This window comes from Leptodactylus fuscus, chromosome 9 (assembly GCF_031893055.1).
Source record: "Leptodactylus fuscus isolate aLepFus1 chromosome 9, aLepFus1.hap2, whole genome shotgun sequence".
Taxonomy (NCBI): domain Eukaryota; kingdom Metazoa; phylum Chordata; class Amphibia; order Anura; family Leptodactylidae; genus Leptodactylus; species Leptodactylus fuscus.
The window spans coordinates 36955647-36973048 of NC_134273.1; positions in this window are offsets into that span (position 1 = coordinate 36955647).

Genomic DNA, 17402 nt, shown 5'->3' on the forward strand with positions numbered 1-17402 from the left:
AGTTTATACTCTGATTTTACTTAATTATTTAGAGCCAAAATTCAGAATATTATCCCTTCGCGATATCTAAACTAGTACATTCTAGAGTCGTTGCATGAAAGAAATGAGTTGGTGTGGAGATTGAGATGAGTTGTATCATTGTCATGAAGAATATTCTGTTTACAGCAATGTTGTTCTTTTTTCCTTCTTCTGTAGATATGGCTTTCCATTAGATCATAGCTGGGGGAATAAAACACAGCATACATTGATATCCAACATAGATAACCAGATCTTATATTAGAAAATTATTCATAAATACAAATGATCTAGATATATATGGAATCTCCTGCCACAGATTCTGGGGGGAAAAAGTCTTACAAGGCAAATGTGCTGAAAATCAAGACCCCTGAGTATAATGATCGGAGGCCTTGGGGAGGTGTTTAAACAGAGACGTCTCTGAATGCCCAATGACAGTCCGACAGTCCTCAGCAGTCTCTTACATCATTCAGAAAAGTCTCTGTGAACAGCAGACGCAGGAAAACCAACATTGGAGCCCAGGAGAGGTGAGTTACAGGCTTTATTATGTTTAATCACCTATCCAGGGCCACCCCTGAAATGTTTCCAGAAAATTACTGCACTTACACATGGTTTGTTTTTTTTTATACACGTTTATTTCCTTTATGTGTATGGGAGCAACTCAAAAAAAAGAAAAGAAATTAGGCATAATTTCAAACAAAACTTTTTGTTTGAAATTTTTGAAAAAAAAATCAAAATTGTGGTTAAATAACTTTGTTTTAAGCATGTGATGTTTGTTCAAAATCACCTGTGGCAAGTAACAGGTGTGGGCAATATAAAAATCACACCGCCAACTATCCGTCAGCATTTGAATTAAATGAAATGCTATGGCAGGAGACCCAGGAGGACCCCCGCTGCTGACACAGAGACATAAAAAAGCTAGACTGCAGTTTGCCAAAGTACATGAGTAAGCCCAAATCCTTCTGGGAAAACGTCTTGTAGATAGATGAGACCATGACAGAGAGTTTCGGTAAAGCACATAATTCAACTGGTTAATAAAAACACAGGCCTACAAAAAACCAAAAGTCACATGTGGTGGAGGTTCAAAGATGTTTTGGGGTTGTTTTGCTGCCTCTGGCACTGGGTGCCTTGACTGTGTGAAATCTGAAGATTAGCAAAGGATTGAGGGTCACAATGTAGGGCACAGTGTCAGAAAGCTGCGTTTGCGTCTTAGGTCAGGGGTCTTTCAGCAGAGCAATAACCCCAAATGTACTTCAAAAAGTTCCTAGTGACCAGCAATGAGTCCAGATCTAAATCTCATTGAACACCTATAGAGAGATCTTAAAATTGCTGCTGGGAGAAGAAAGCCTGCAAATATGAGAGACCTGGAGCAGTTTGCAAAAAAGAGTTGTCCAAAACTCCAGTTGAGAGATGTAAGAAGCTTGGTGATGGTTATAGGTAGTGATTGATCTCCGTTATTTTTTCCAAAGGGTGTGCAACCAAATATTAAGTTGAGGGTGCCAGTAACTTTGTCTGGCCCATTTTGGAGTTTTGTGTGAAATTCTATAATTTTTGACTTTTTTTTCTCTCTTTTATTGTGTGGTTCCAATACAGGCAAAGGGAATAAGCGTGTGTAACCAAACATGTGCAATTGTAATAATTTTGTGGGAGAAATACTTCATTTTCTGGAAAAATTTCAGGGATGCTAAAACTTACAACCATGACTATATACATATAGGAGTCCTGTACTGCAAAGTAGTTGTTTTTTTCTAATTCATGTAAATGAAGACTTTGCTTTGTATCATTTGTAAGGCTTTTTTATGAATTAAAACCAGATGGCGAAACATAATCTTTTTTTTACTATATGTTGTTTTTTACTCTTTTAATCTCTGTCTGTAATTTTCTAATTTTATTTTCAGTACTTGAATGTGGGGCAGCCATCTTGCCCGAGAATACCTTTCATTGTAATCCTGCCTTGTAATAAAATGACAGTTTTATTCTGGGAAACAATAAGGCTGCGTTCACATGGAGTAGTGCGCTGCTCATACTGACACGTAAACACGTGTCATAGTGAGCGCAGTAAAACAGAATCCCATTGACTTCAATGGGTTTGGTCTTACACACGCTACCCATTGAACTTAATGGAAGGCTTTTTTTACCTATTGCTTTCAATGTGTAGCGCGCGTAAGACAGAACCCATTGAAGTCAATGGGATTCTGTTTTACTACGCTCACTTTGACACGTGTTTACGTGTCAGAATGAGCAGCACGTTACTCCATGTGAACGCAGCCTAAAGGAGCCCAATTGTTATTCACACCACCTCTCCGGTATGTGGCTGCTACCTTTGCCTCTTTATTTCGGCAATGTTTTTTGAGCACCTGTTGATTATAGGTGGTTTTGTCCAACTTTTAATTCATATTAATAGGTTATTTTGTTAATGTACAATCCTTAAGTTTTTGATGGATAGTGTACATTGTACCGAACAAGCTAAAATTAGGCTTAGTGGCCAGACTGAAAACTGCAGGTTTTTAGATTTTATATTGAATATAGATCATGATATGTAGAATGAAAAGAAAAAAAACCTTGCCAAACATGAGCTGCATTATCACACAAAGAGTAGACTTTTCTGGAAGTAATCAGGCATATTATTTAATCCGCTAATCCCATTATACAAATAAATGGATACATTGTATTACTGTGTCTTTATGTATAAATGTTCTATGTTTTGTAGATGCATTACTTACAGTTAGCAAAGCTGGCTACAATGCAGCATTTCCAGCAACTAGCAACGATACTACAAATCAGCAATATCAAGAAGAAGATGCTCACACCGATGATGAAGTAGAGACTGTTAAAGAGACAGAAATAAGAAGACTGTTTCAGATATCAGATATTAATACTTAAAGAGGTCTCTGAGCCATTATATAGTTTATATATTTATACACACATACTATATAGTTTATATATTTATACACATTCTATTTTTTACTATACTATACTATACTACAGTTTAATGGTCAATGAATGGTTAAACATTGCATATCAACCGTGAAACTGTGGTTTAGCTTGAATTTCCCCTCTAACCTTTGAAAGGACCTCTTTGTTATTCTACTATAAGGGGAAGTGGTAACTGATCGGAATACAGTTTCGGTACAACCACAGCAACTGTTCTATTAAAGTCGGGGCCCCATGTGGCTGATCCCATCCACACATTGCAGAACAATATACACAGCAGACACACTGCGATATCAAAAACTTGTGTTTCTGTAAATTGCAGCAAGTCAATTATACCTATCAAATGCTGACGTTTTCTGTATAGGTATAATTGAAGCAAAAAAAATTTTCTGTGAAAAGAAAAACGCTTTTTGTCTGTGACTTGCTATGGCTTGCCTTAACCTTAGGGTCCATTACACTGAGTTTTCTAGTGCGGATTCTGACGCGGAATTTGCATTAGAATCTGCGTGGAAAAAGGCCTCCCATTGAAGTCAATGGGAGGCTTTTTTTCACGTGGATTCTGACACAAATCCGTGCCAGAGAACTTAGTGAATCGACCCTTAAACTGTTTTTCAAAAAAATCCTCATTTTGTATATCCTCAAAAATCAATGAACGTATCTCCAGCGTCTGACAATGTGATTTCCAGATCTTCATAACAAGTCAATTAACCTATTGATATTTTTCTTGAGGAATCCCATACAAGAACAGAGAGAAAACTCCATGCCGATGTTCTTTGAATTCAGGAACCCTATGGCTAAAAGGCAATCTCGCTAAGCACTAAGCCACTATTATATGCTTATGTACTTACTTAGTGACGATACACATGAACTGAGACTGATCCAAACTGCCACCAAGAATGCAGTATCTGTTTGTGCAAGTTCCACCACAGGATGTAATAACTGGAGGACATGATTGATACGGAACTAAGGTGACTTTGTCATTCACAAAAGCTGCACAGTCTTCAGCTTGCACTAAAACACAGAGGAAGAAAAAAGTTTCATTATTGCTGACAATATTGTTTCACCACAGTTTGCAAAGGCAGCATAAGCTTTTACATAGAATTTACTGGAAAGGTTAAAAGGGTTGTCCGGGATAAATTGAAAATGAATCCCTAATCTAAACCCCCTCCCCCTGCCTAACTTCTAATTGACTTCATTAAAAAAAAAAATCTATATTTACCTATATACCTGCGCGCCAGGCACATTTTCTGTTAATCCAGTGACATTTTATTTCTGCATTTCCGGAAATGAAGCATCCCAAATATTTCCCACCTGTCCCCATCATACTTACCTGTCTTCAGTCTTGTGGTAGAAGCATCACTTCCTCCGCTTCTGCCGGTGCCTGTGCAATAGAGCTTTATTATACATTCCCTGACAGAAGCGAAGAGCACATACCGCACATGCGCAAGAAGTCCACAGAAGAAGATGCTGGTGGGATCAACACTGATCACAGAAGACAGGTAAGTTTGATGGGGTGGGGGTATTGGGGATGAATTAGATAGATAGATAGATAGATAGATAGATAAGTAGATAGATAAGTAGATAGATAGGGCTAGTAGAATGCGGGCTAGCTAGGGAAACAGGGAGGGGGTATGAGAGGGAGATCATGGGAGTTGTAGGCTAGGGAAGCATGTAAAGAAATGCAGTGGATGCCAGGAGCTCTCAGAGAAAGCCAGAAATCACTCAAAACCCTGCTAAAGGTATTTTGGTACAATTATTAACCCAGTAATAGCACTAAAATTCCTTTTTTGTTAAAAAAAAAAGTGGTTTTGCTCAGAAAACCCCTTTAACACTGGTTGATGTAAACTGCATTCATTTAAGGCTAAAATAGTGCCCTATTGTCCAGTGTTGGGCTAAGATATCAATGTTAAAAAAAGAGGCCCAAATATAAGACTGCACTGTTCTCTGTCCTTTGAAAGTTGGGAGGCAAGGGTTAATGAGTGCACTCAAACACCTTTAGAGTGATTTCTAGGTTTGTCTGTGACCTCTTGGCAACTTCTTCATTAGTTTACATGGGAATTTTCCTGTTTTGTGTTTTCCTACAACTACCATGATGCCTTGGTCTTCACTCAGAGCTGACTCACACCATCTCCCTGTCTAACTCACACCCCTTCCCTGTATCCCTAGCTAGCCCACCCACTACTAGCCATTCGTAACTAACTGTTTTACTCCCTTTTACTCCCATCATACTTACCAGTCTTTCGCTTCTAGGCACAGAACATCACTTCTTCTGGACTAGTGCGGATGCCGTTATTTTATCTCGATTGCGTAGGCGTGGGTGGCCAGCAGACGTCAAGAAGAGGAAGTGCTGGCCGCCCAGAAGAAGTGATGTCCCATGCCCAGAAGGTCTGCACCGGAAGACAGGTAAGTATGATGGAGTGAGTGGATAGGTTAGTTTAATTGACATACCAGAAAATTGGAAAATGTGCCTGGGGTGGTCACATGACCACCTCACGATAAGTAAATATAGATTTTTGGTTCAGGGGTTAGCTTAGATTAAAAATATAAATTTATCCCAGATAATACCTTTAACATTGGATAGTAGAGTGTAGGCAAGTTAATATGTGGACACCTTATAATCATCAAAGGATATACAGTGGGGCAAAAAAGTATTTAGTCAGTCACCAATAGTGTAAGTTCCACCACTTAAAAAGATGAGAGACGTCTGTAATTTACATCATGGGTAGACCTCAACTATGAGAGACAAAATGAGAAAACAAATCCAGAAAATCACATTGTCTGATTTTGTAAGAATTTATTTGCAAATTATGGTGGAAAATAAGTATTTGGTCACCTACAAACAATCAAGATTTCTGGCTCTCACAGACCTGTGACTTCTTCTTTAAGAGTCTCTTCTTTCCTCCACTCATTACCTGTAGTAATGGCCCCTGTTTAAACTTGTTATCAGTATAAAAAGACACCTGTGCACACCCTCAAACAGTCAGACTCCAAACTCCACTATGGTGAAGACCAAAGAGCTGTCAAAGGACACCAGAAACAAAATTGTAGCCCTGCACCAGGCTGGGAAGACTGAATCTGCAATAGGCAACCAGCTTGGATTGAAGAAATCAACTGTGGGAGCAATAATTAGAAAATGGAATACATACAAGACCACTGATAATCTCCCTTGATCTGGGGCTCCACGCAAAATTTCACCCCATGGGGTCAAAATGATCACAAGAACGGTGAGCAAAAATCCCAGAACCACGTGGGGGGACCTAGTGAATGAACTGCAGAGAGCTGGGACCAATGTAACAAAGCCTACCATCAGTAACACACTACGCCGCCAGGAACTCAGATCCTGCAGTGCCAGACGTGTCCCACTGCTTAAGCCAGTACATGTCCGGGCCCGTCTGAAGTTTGCTAGAGAGCATTTGGATGATCCAGAAGAGTATTGGGAGAATGTCCTATGGTCTGATGAAACCAAACTGGAACTGTTTGGTAGAAACACAACTTTTCGTGTTTGGAGGAAAAAGAATACTGAGTTGCATCCATCAAACACCATACCTACTGTAAAGCATGGGGGTGGAAACATCATGCTTTGGCGCTGTTTCTCTGCAAAGGGGCCAGGACGACTGATCCGGGTACATGAAAGAATGAATGGGGCCATGTATCGTGAGATTTTGAGTGCAAACCTCCTTCCATCAGCAAGGGCATTGAAGATGAAACGTGGCTGGGTCTTTCAACATGACAATGATCCAAAGCACACTGCCAGGACAACGAAGGAGTGGCTTTGTAAGAAGCATTTCAAGATCCTGGAGTGGCCTAGCCAGTCTCCAGATCTCAACCCTATAGAAAACCTTTGGAGGGAGTTGAAAGTCCGTGTTGCCAAGCGACAGCCCCAAAACATCACTGCTCTATAGGAGATCTGCATGGAGGAATGGGCCAACATACCAACAACAGTGTGTGCCAACCTTGTGAAGACTTACAGAAAACGTTTGACCTCTGTCATTGCCAACAAAGGATATATAACAAAGTATTGAGATGAAATTTTGTTACTGACCAAATACTTATTTTCCACCATAATTTGCAAATAAATTCTTACAAAATCAGACAATGTGATTTTCTGGATTTGTTTTCTCATTTTGTCTCTCATAGTTGAGGTCTACCTATGATGTAAATTACAGACGCCTCTCATCTTTTTAAGTGGTGGAACTTGCACTATTGGTGACTGACTAAATACTTATTTGCCCCACTGTATTCGCTCCGCATAAAACCAAGTTTTTGCATGTTCTTTTCAAGAGATGTTTCAGCATATAAAACCAGTTTTAGTTTTAGCCCAGATTTAGTATTTAGTAGAGATGAGCGAACAGCGTTCGATCGAGTGCATGTTCGATTGGATATCAGGCTGTTCGAGATGTTCGATTCGAGTTGAACACCAGGTGGCAAACTCAATAAAAATTCGATTCCCCTCCCACCTTCCCTGGTGCTTTTTTTGCACCAATAACTGCGCAGGGGAGGTGGGACAGGAACTATGACAACGGAGGCATAGAAAAAAAATCGGAAAAAGTGATTGGCTGGCTAAATCAGGTGACCTCCAATTTATACGAACAGTGGATTTAATATCCAGTTCATATGAGACTGTGAACTATGTGACTGTGAGACACGGATAGATGTACAGGCAGGGTTAGCTAGGGATTACCTTTATTTAGGTGGCAATGTCACTCACACAGCTCTTTGGGGCTCTATCTGGTCGGGATCCCTGTCAGCTTGCGATATGCGGGAGCTGACTTTTTCTCCATAGGAATGCATTGACCAGCGTTGATTGGCCGAATGCCATACAGAGTACAGCATTCAGCCAATCAATGCTGGTTCTGCCGGAGGCTCATCTATGAGGAGGCAGAGTCCAAGATCGGATCATAATGGAGACTGCTGTGGACCGATCTTAGACTCCGCCTCCTCCAGCAGAACAAGCGTTGATTGGCCGAATGCTGTACTCTGTATGGCATTCGGCCAATCAATGCTGGTCAATGCATTCCTATGCCGAGATGTAGCAGTGCTGGCCGTGCACTCAGCACTGCTACACCGGAGATGAAGCAGAGCTGAATGTGCACTGAACCCTGCTGTACACTCAGCTCTGCTGAGATGCAGCAGAGCTGAGTATGCAGCAGGGTTCAGCACACACTCAACCCTACTACATCTCTGATGGCAGCAGAGCTAAGTGTGCAGCAGGGTTCAGCGCACACTCAGCTCTGCTACATCTCTGATGCAGCAAAGCTGAGTGTGCAGCAGGGTTTACATCTCAGGTGTAGCAGTGCTGGCTGTACGCTCAGCTCGGCTGCATCTCCAGTGTAGCTGAGCTGAGCGCACAGCCAGCACTGCTACATCTCGGCATAGGATTGCATTAACCAGCTTTGATTGGCCGAATGCCATAGAGAGTACAACATTCGGCCAATCAACGCTGGTTCTGCTGTACTCTGTATGTCATTCTTCCATTCAACGCTGGTCAATGCATTCCTATGGAAAAAAGTCAGCTCCTGCATATCGCAAGCTGACAGGGATCCCGATGTACTACAGTGACTTGGGCATGTTAGATGCCCCCAGACATGCTTCCCCTGCTGTCCCAGTTGCATTCCAGGGTGTTGGCATCATTTCCTGGGGTGTTATAGTGGACTTGGTGACCCTCCTGAGTTGAATAGTGGTTTCCCCCTAAACAAGTAATTATTCCCCATAGACTATAATGGGGTTCAATGTTTGATCGAGAGTCGAGTATTGAGCGGCTACTCGAATCGAACTTTGAACATTTCACTGTTCGCTCATTTCTAATATTTAGTTTTCTGCTTTAGGAAACATGTTGAAACGACTTATGGAAATACTGACTATTATTCTACATATAAAACTGTGGCCCTATTGTTCTATCTGCCGGACGTCTTTCTAATGCTTTCCATTCTTTTAGGATCCAATCCTTCTGCAATTTCCTGTTAAAAGCTGTATCAACATAAAACGATATAAAATAAATTATCCAAGCGACAGACACAAAATCACACTAATAAGCCCCTCATTTTACATACAAACACAGTTTAGCTTCCTTTCTCTGAGCTACTTATTTATCAAGCAGTATATTCAGGATCCAAAGTCATAATCTTCCTCTGTCTACACATTTTTCCCATATGTTGTGACTGCTAGTAAGAGGCGTAACTTGAAGATACTGGACCCCAAAGCAAAATCTGTAATGGCGCCTCTACTCATCTTGTGCCATACACAGTAGAATCCAGGATCCAGGGTCTGGTAGTGACTTTTACCACTACACCCCCTGTTGTCAGTGTTTATTCACACCCAGCGCCAAGGGCACATCCTACTCATATTCCCATAAAGAGATTTATACATAAATCTCCTGTACACAGGGGAACACAATTTGGAAAATGTGGTCTTTATATTGGCTTGATTTCCCAACCTGATACCCAGACTCCAAACACCATAGTGATCTATGATGCTAGGAGTCCTGGACTCCCTGCCGCTCTACTGTCCCATACAGCAGTGGTAGGCAACCTTTGGCCCGCCTGTTGTGGTAGAATCACAATTCCCAGCATGCCTACTTTCTCTGCTTATCTTGGAGCTCCCACTGAAATGAATGGAGCATGATGAGAGTTATAGTTTCACAGCAGCTGGAGTGCGGATTTCTGTCATACAGTATATATATAGTACAATAGAGTTACAGGGAAGCAGGGACTCAAGCATCATAGCTTCAAACCATCCCAGATCTGGCAGGACAGTCCCTATTTTACACTGCTGTCCCGCTTTCCCGGATAGCTTACGGTTAGTCCCGCTATGCCCCTGAAGTTTTTTGCTGTTACGCTTTGATAGGGTAGGGTAACGGTAGATGATAAAACCCAGTGGGTTAAAAGACCATGTGATCAGACTCTTAATACTGTGGGGCATTTGGAGGGGGACATTATAATGCGGGGACATATAATGTTAGGGTGACTGTAGGAGCATTATACTGTGTGGAGGTACATGGAAAAAAAATGGATGAAAATGGGCGGAGTCAACATAGAAGTAGGTGGAGCTAAATTTTATCATAGTGTAAAATAGTGTAGGGGGGGGGGGCAGATGTTGACCAAGACATTCATCTTGTATCTGGATCAGATTTTCCCGACCAAATTCACCCATGTGCAGGAGCACTAAATGTGCATCCAGAAAATCTATGAACCCTATTGTTTCCCATGCTCTCACACACACAATAACCCTATAGTTACACAACAATCAGCAACTCACTGTTAATTTAGTTTCACTATCTGTGAAAGGGGGCTATTTACATAACCAATATTTTGACGGTTTGTTGTATAGGACCGCCAAAATATAGGTCATGCTCTGTTTTAGTCTGTTTTCACAAATCCCTCTGTACGCTGCAATATATGAAGGATCATTAAAAACGGGTGCCCCTTGGGTGCAAAACAGCTAATTTGCACCACAGTTGTGTAAATGTAGACTAAAGCTAGGTTCACATCTGCGTTGGAGTCTCTATAGGAAACTAAGCCGCAGGTTCCACCGCAGATATCATCGGTGGAGAGAGAAGTCTATGGGATCCATTATAGTTATGGGGTCCGTTGGTAACTGCTATTTTAGCAGACAGGCTCTCCAACTTTTGGGTCCCCGTGTGGACCTGAATAACAGAGAACCAAACGCTAGTGTGACCCTAGCGTTTGGAAGAGAAACTAATGTGATTCCCCTCTCACACCAAGACAGACTGTGCAGCAGCCCCTTCCCCTTGTCTTCACAGACTTTTGTGGTCTGAAGTGCCCACTGTCCGATTGTAATACTTGCAATATAACTTTTAATTTCATCAAAGGCATTTACAGCATATATATCATTTATGGCTAGTGTGTTATTGCTCTTGTTGGGCCTCAGGGGGCAGTGTAAGATAGGGGGATTCAAACAGAAAATACCAGTCATAGCTTGTGCTGGCCGGGTACACAGAGCGCCATTTCATAGATATGTGTGAACAGCCACTACAGGGCACTCAGACCTGGCCTGATCTCTGTGCTGTGCAGGAAACAAAAAATGGAGCTTCAGTCTATGAGCGCGCTCTGGACTCTGTGTCAAAGGGATGCAGCTGTGTCTCTGAACCATCAGGACAGAGATAAACATGCCTGCTTCCTCTTGGTAGAGGGCTGCACGAAAGCATCAGTAAAGAAGCAGTACTGACTGAAGAGATTGAACAAAACCACAGCCGTAACACCCTTAGATATTCACACATCGCAGAAACTGCGCAATTGTCTGTTGGACTTGTGGTGTAGATTTTTCAAGGCAAAGAGTGAAATTTATGCAAAATCTGCAGCATTTGAACAAAGAATATGATTAAGGTTGAGGCCATGCATTGTGGAAATACAGCGTTTTTTGGCTGTTGCGTTAACATAGCAGGACAAACACAGTGCTTTCAGTCAGGTTCGTTTTAACTCATTGGTGGGCCCTGTGCAAGGGTTTTATTAGTACCCCCATCTCCCACCACCATAACCTAGAAATATCTGATCTGCATAAATTGCAAATTGTAATGCCCCCTCGATGGCCCCCACATAGTATAACACCCTTAGTGCCTTATGCCTCCCTAATAGCCCCATAATGCCCCCTTCCAGGTTGCCCCCTAATTCTCATGTTCCCTTCCAGGTTTCCCCCACAGAATCCTATTCCCCACCCCCCTAATTGCCCCCGCAGTGTCATGTATCCCCCCCCCCAAGTTGCCCTCACACTGTCATGTTTGCCCCCACAGTATCAGGTCACCCCACCTCCCAGGTTGCCCCCAGAGTATGTCCCCTACAGTGCCATGTCTCCCTCAGGTTGCCCTTACAGTCTCAAGTTCCCCATGGTTGTCCCCACAGTATCATGCCCCCCCACACTGTCATGTCCCCCTCAGGTTGCCCCTACAGTATCATGTCTCCCCGCCCCTCTGGTTGCCCCCTCCCCATATTGCTTCCATAGTATCATATCCCCGCACAACAAAGGTTGCCCCCACAGTTTAATTTTCTCCCGCTGTATATAATCAAAGAAAAAAAGAAAACCTTAATACTAATCTTTCCCCGTTCCTCCGTTCACTCTCTCTTTGGTCCGGTAGTCTTCTAGAAGTAACAGACGTGATGTAAGTGATGTCATTACCTCACACCTCCTGCTCCCAGGAGAATCTGAGCAAAGACAGCGGCTGGATGATGAAGCAGGGAGCGGACGACTCACTACTTCATCTCTAGCTTCAACCTCCTCCAGACGCTGATGAGTTGGGTCAGCCTGCACCCGCTGCAGAAAAGGCATTTCCCTATAGACATACATGGGGGAGGCAAAAATGAAAAACCCATTTCTGCAGCATTTTGTGCAGCATGCTCCGTTGTCTCCCATCGTGGTCAAGTCCTGCTGCTCCGGTGTTTTCTTCCGGTGGAAGTCCGCACCGCATGTAACCTCTGAGGCCAATCAGTGGCCTAAAGTAAGGCCCCAAGACGTCACAGTAGTGACATCCCGTGTCCTTCGCTGAGACGGATGATTGACCTCAGCAGTCATGTGCTGCAGGGACTTCCACTGGAAGAAAACACCGAAGCAGCAGAACTGGACCACGCTGGGAGACAACGGAGCACTGGGGACAAGTACGTTTTGTTTGTTTTTTTTACCTCCCCACTACCTAATTAAATTATTTTTTATCCTGGACAACCCCTTTCATGTACTCTGACATCATTGGTGTGATACATTGCTAGGAGGCTGACAATGTGTTGAATTTGTTGGTTTTGGCACTGATATCTCTGGAGCGCATTGAAAGCTTTCTGTTGGAATACAACACCGCCATTGTCAGACAACATAAAAGGTCTTCTTTAATGACTATTGTAGCAGAATTTCTATAGACATAAATAAATGCATTCATATACAATAAATAAGTTATAGTATATATAAAAGTAATAAAGTTTATGAGTTCAGGTATAGTAAATTCAATATGGCTAGGATTTGGGTTGTCCACGGCAGACACTTGGCAGACCTCAAACCCCAATCCACACTGTTTGAACAGATGTGTACCTAACCTAAGATGTGTGAAACTAACCTAAGATGGTTAAAGGACAACCTCGCTTACCTATTTACAACACTTCACACAGTTCAGAGCATATTTACAAGCTTCATAACTGCGTAAAATTGTATCCATGTAAATATCTCTGCAAACACTTTGCTTTTATATATCCTGTATAGTTTTCAGTTTATATGATATTGCTGATATACACTGTACTAACATATACCTTCAAAGGATTTCCCTACTAAAGAGTCACTCCCTATTATGTCTGATCCCCGAGGGCTCTATGTGATGCTGATCTGTATCATGTGCACCACTGATCCATTCACATGGCGTGCTCAAGGACTTGCAGTGATTGATGTGTGTGCCAGCAGTCAGACCCCCAGAAATCGGACACTTATACTGTTAAAACCCCTTTAATGAAAAAGCATGCTTCAAAAAAACAGGGCTATAGCGGTGTCAACCACCGTACAGATCTTTTATCTTGGATAAATACTGATAAATTGCACAATCCATCCAAGATAAGTGAATTATTATTAACAATAATTCAGTATTCAGAAAAGTAAATATTTACAAAGAGACTCAACTTTTTACATAGTTTTTAGCTAAAATGTTCAAAAGTAGAAATTCTGAAAAACGGAACATAACAACTTGTTACACAAAACATAGAAGTCAATCCATTTAATATCATCCTCTTCTTTTATAGCAGCAACATATTCTACAATGTTGTACATTGTTAGTAATGCTCCTAGTATTAGAGGGTTAGAACATAATGCTAGAGGAGAAGCTAACCCCCTTACAAGTGAAGCTTTTCCCTTTAAAGTCTTGCACAGACTTGAAGGAACAATAGAAACAAGAGTTGTACATTCAGTTCAGATGCACCTACCTTCTGAAAAGCACATGAGGCACATTACAGCAAACAGGGAGAGAAGCAGTGCTCGAGCCATGGCGAGACAGAGATGTGATCTGGGGGATGTCTTTCCACCACTCTACTTATGAAACTCACTGACTCACATCTACAAGCCCACGCCTCTCTTTTTTTTATAGCATGATGTTAAGTTTTGTTTTCCTGAGAATGATCTTCTTTATGGGAAATCAGTTTCAAGAGGAAAAATATTAAGAAAACCCAACCCACTGCCAAACTATGGGCTGGAATAATATTGATTATATTTTGACATTGATTATACTTGAATTATCCTCCTATCTCTCGTCCAAGTCACTCTTTGACAGACTATGGACAGGCTTCAGACCCCATCGCTCCACAGAAACTGCTCAAAGACAACCTACTAACTGCCAAAACCAAACAACACTACTCTGTCCTCCTCCTCCATGACCTTTCCTCCGCCTTTGACACAGTCAACCATTCCCTCTTGTTAGAAACTCTCATCCCTTGCGATCACTGGCTTGTGTCTTTCCTGGATCTCCTGATACCTCACCACGTACAGTGTCTCCCACTCGCATACTACCTCCTCACCACGCCCTCTTTCTGTAGGTGTCCCTTACCTTTCCTAGGACCCTTCCTATTGTCCGTCTACACCCTCGGCCTTATAGAATATCATGGTTACACTGACAACTCTTAAATATATCTGTGTGGCCCACATATTACCACTTTGTTGTCCAGAGTTCCAGAGTCTCCAGCAGCCATTGCCTCCTTCCTCTCCTCCCACTTTCTCAAGCTCAACATGGAGAAAATGGAGTTCATCATCTTCACTCCACCTTGCATGGGCCCGTACCTGACACATCTATTAAAGTTAATGGTACTACACTTATCCCAGTCCCAAGTCTCCATTGCCTTGGTATAACCGTTGACTCTGACCTTTCCTTCAAGACACACAAGTCCTCAACACCTCCTTTCACTTCCAATTTAAGAGCATCCATTGACTGCACTCCTTCCTCACCATTGAAACTAGAAAAATTATAGTCCAAGCCCTCATAATTTCCCACTTAGACTACTGTAGCACTCTTCTTCACAAGCTCTCCTCTCCTTACATATGTGAAAGCTACAGCTACTTCCCTCTACCCGCTCTCACGTGACCTCTGATTCCCTCAACACCTCCTACTCTGCTCTGCTCTTATGCACCCTTCACACAACCACCTCCAAGATCGTACATTCCATACCCTGGACATACTTATGTGTCACTACCAGGACACATGACTGTCTCCCACAATCACAACTTCAAAAACACCCTGAAACCTATTTAGAAAGGTCTACAACCTTCAATAACACTACTGCCACTACACCACCATCTGAACAACTTCTACCCTAACCTATTGTTTCTATCCTCTTTCCATCGTATATTGTAAGCCCTTGTGGGTAGGCCCCAGTATCCCGCCATTACAGTTGGTCACCTTTAGTACTGTACTTATTTGTGTGTTGTATGTAAACCCTCAAATGTACAGCACCATGGTGCTCTAAAAATAAATAATATTAATACTTTAGATCCTCTAAGATGCTTAAAGCGTAACTCCCATTTTTAAAATGTATTTATTTGTTGCTATTGTGTCTTCGGATGATTAATGCCCTATTTTGTAATATACTTAGATACCCTATCAAGTTCTAAAATTCTAGAGCTGTAGCATTTGCCAAAAGACGGAAGGACCCTTTAAATGGTTTTATACCACTTAGAAAAAATGGTTCTGATATAACATAAAAGATGAGATTCTCAACTTTCATATGCTGCAGTACTAGATGTAAAATAACCCAAGATATCACTATACAATACAAAGAAGCTTTATAGGCACGTCCAAATAGGTATTTGGCATTGCCATTGCAAGTAGAGTGGGTGGGGTTGAAGTGGCCGAGGGGGTGGGGGCGGGCGTGGAGTGGATGGGTGGTTTGGGGCACAATGGTCCATGAGGTCTCATCTTCCCCTCATTTGGTGGCAGGTGGACACATACTGGGCAGTGATCTCCACAGTGGAGGCTTTTTAACCCATTGATTTCAATGTGTTAAAGGGGTTGTCCCGTCACAAGGATCCTATCTATACTGCTTATTAATGTGGATGTAAGACTTTTCCTAAATACACTGCTTCAGCAAAACTGCTTTGTTTGGCCACTATCTCACTTTATTCATTTTTTTGTGGCCACAGCCCTGACCTAGCTGCTCCTGAGTCAAGTGATGTGTCTGCCTGCTCTGAGGGGGGAGGGAGGAGGGGCTAAGTGCAAGCCTGGAGGGGGGGGGGTAGTTTACACTTTGGGGGAAGGGGCCGCCAATACAGGGTTAGACGCCGGCACAGGTGAAGCCAGCAACATCGCTATGCTTCTGCCCTGCATGAAGCCAGCAGCGGCAGAAGCGATGCTGTTATTCCGGGGGGGGGGGGGGGCGGAGGAGCGGAATAACAGCATCGCTTCTGCCGCTGCTGGCTTCATGCAGGGCAGAAGCATAGCGATGTTGCTGGCTTCACCTGTGCTGGCGTCTAACTCCCCGGCATCCGCTGTAATAGGCGGATGCTGGGGACTGTTAGATGCCGGCACAGGCACATCGCTATGCTTCTGCCCTGCATGAAGACAGCAGCGGCAGAAGCGATGCCATTCCGCTCCGGGGTCACATATGCAAAGCCAAGCGACGAGATGCCGCCGGCCCTGCGTGCAAGCTCATACACCAGTCTAACCTTCACAATGCGAATACAGACCCGCAGGGTGTCGGGTCTGTATTTGCATTGTGAAGGGTAGACTGGTGTATGAGCGCGCACGCAGGGCCGGCGGCATCTCGCCGCTTGGCTTTGCATATGTGACCCCACCCACCAATGACGAAACAAAGCCAGAAGACAGAAGATTTTAGAGGAACGAAGACGGGTGAGTATGCGACGTGGGAGTACCCCTTTAAGCGCGCTAAACGGAACCCATTGAAGTCAATGGGATTCTGTTTTGCAGCGCTGAGCCTTACACGAGTTATCGTGCAAGAATCAGTGCCGCGTTACATCGTGTGCATGCACCCTAAGTGACATCATCATATTGAACTTGTAGCTCCCAGGGAAGAGAGGGGATGAATGGTGAAGCAAGGATCCCGACTTCATCATTGTACGCAACTCATCATCATCCTAAGTAAGTCAATGAGCTGAAGTTGTGACAGCCTGGAACGGCGGGACAGTAAATGCAGGACTATGCCGTTGTCCCTAGTGGGCTCCCACTGCCATAGGGCCCGTGCAAGTACACCGTTGGCCCTATAGTTAAAAAGGCCCTTCCAAAGGATATGTAAAAGCATCTATAGACCAGATTAAAAAATACCTTGATATGGCATTTTTTGCAGCATAAAATAGCACTGAAAACTGCACTATTACATATTACATGTAGTTATATCCAGATAAAAAAATGATTACGGTTGTTCCAAAGAGCTCATTTGCATATTGCCATAAAGTGATCTTTAGGTAACAGAGGCACCAATTTACCAGGGGAAAGCATTGTGCTATATAGGCGACTGTAACTTATCTATCTGTTG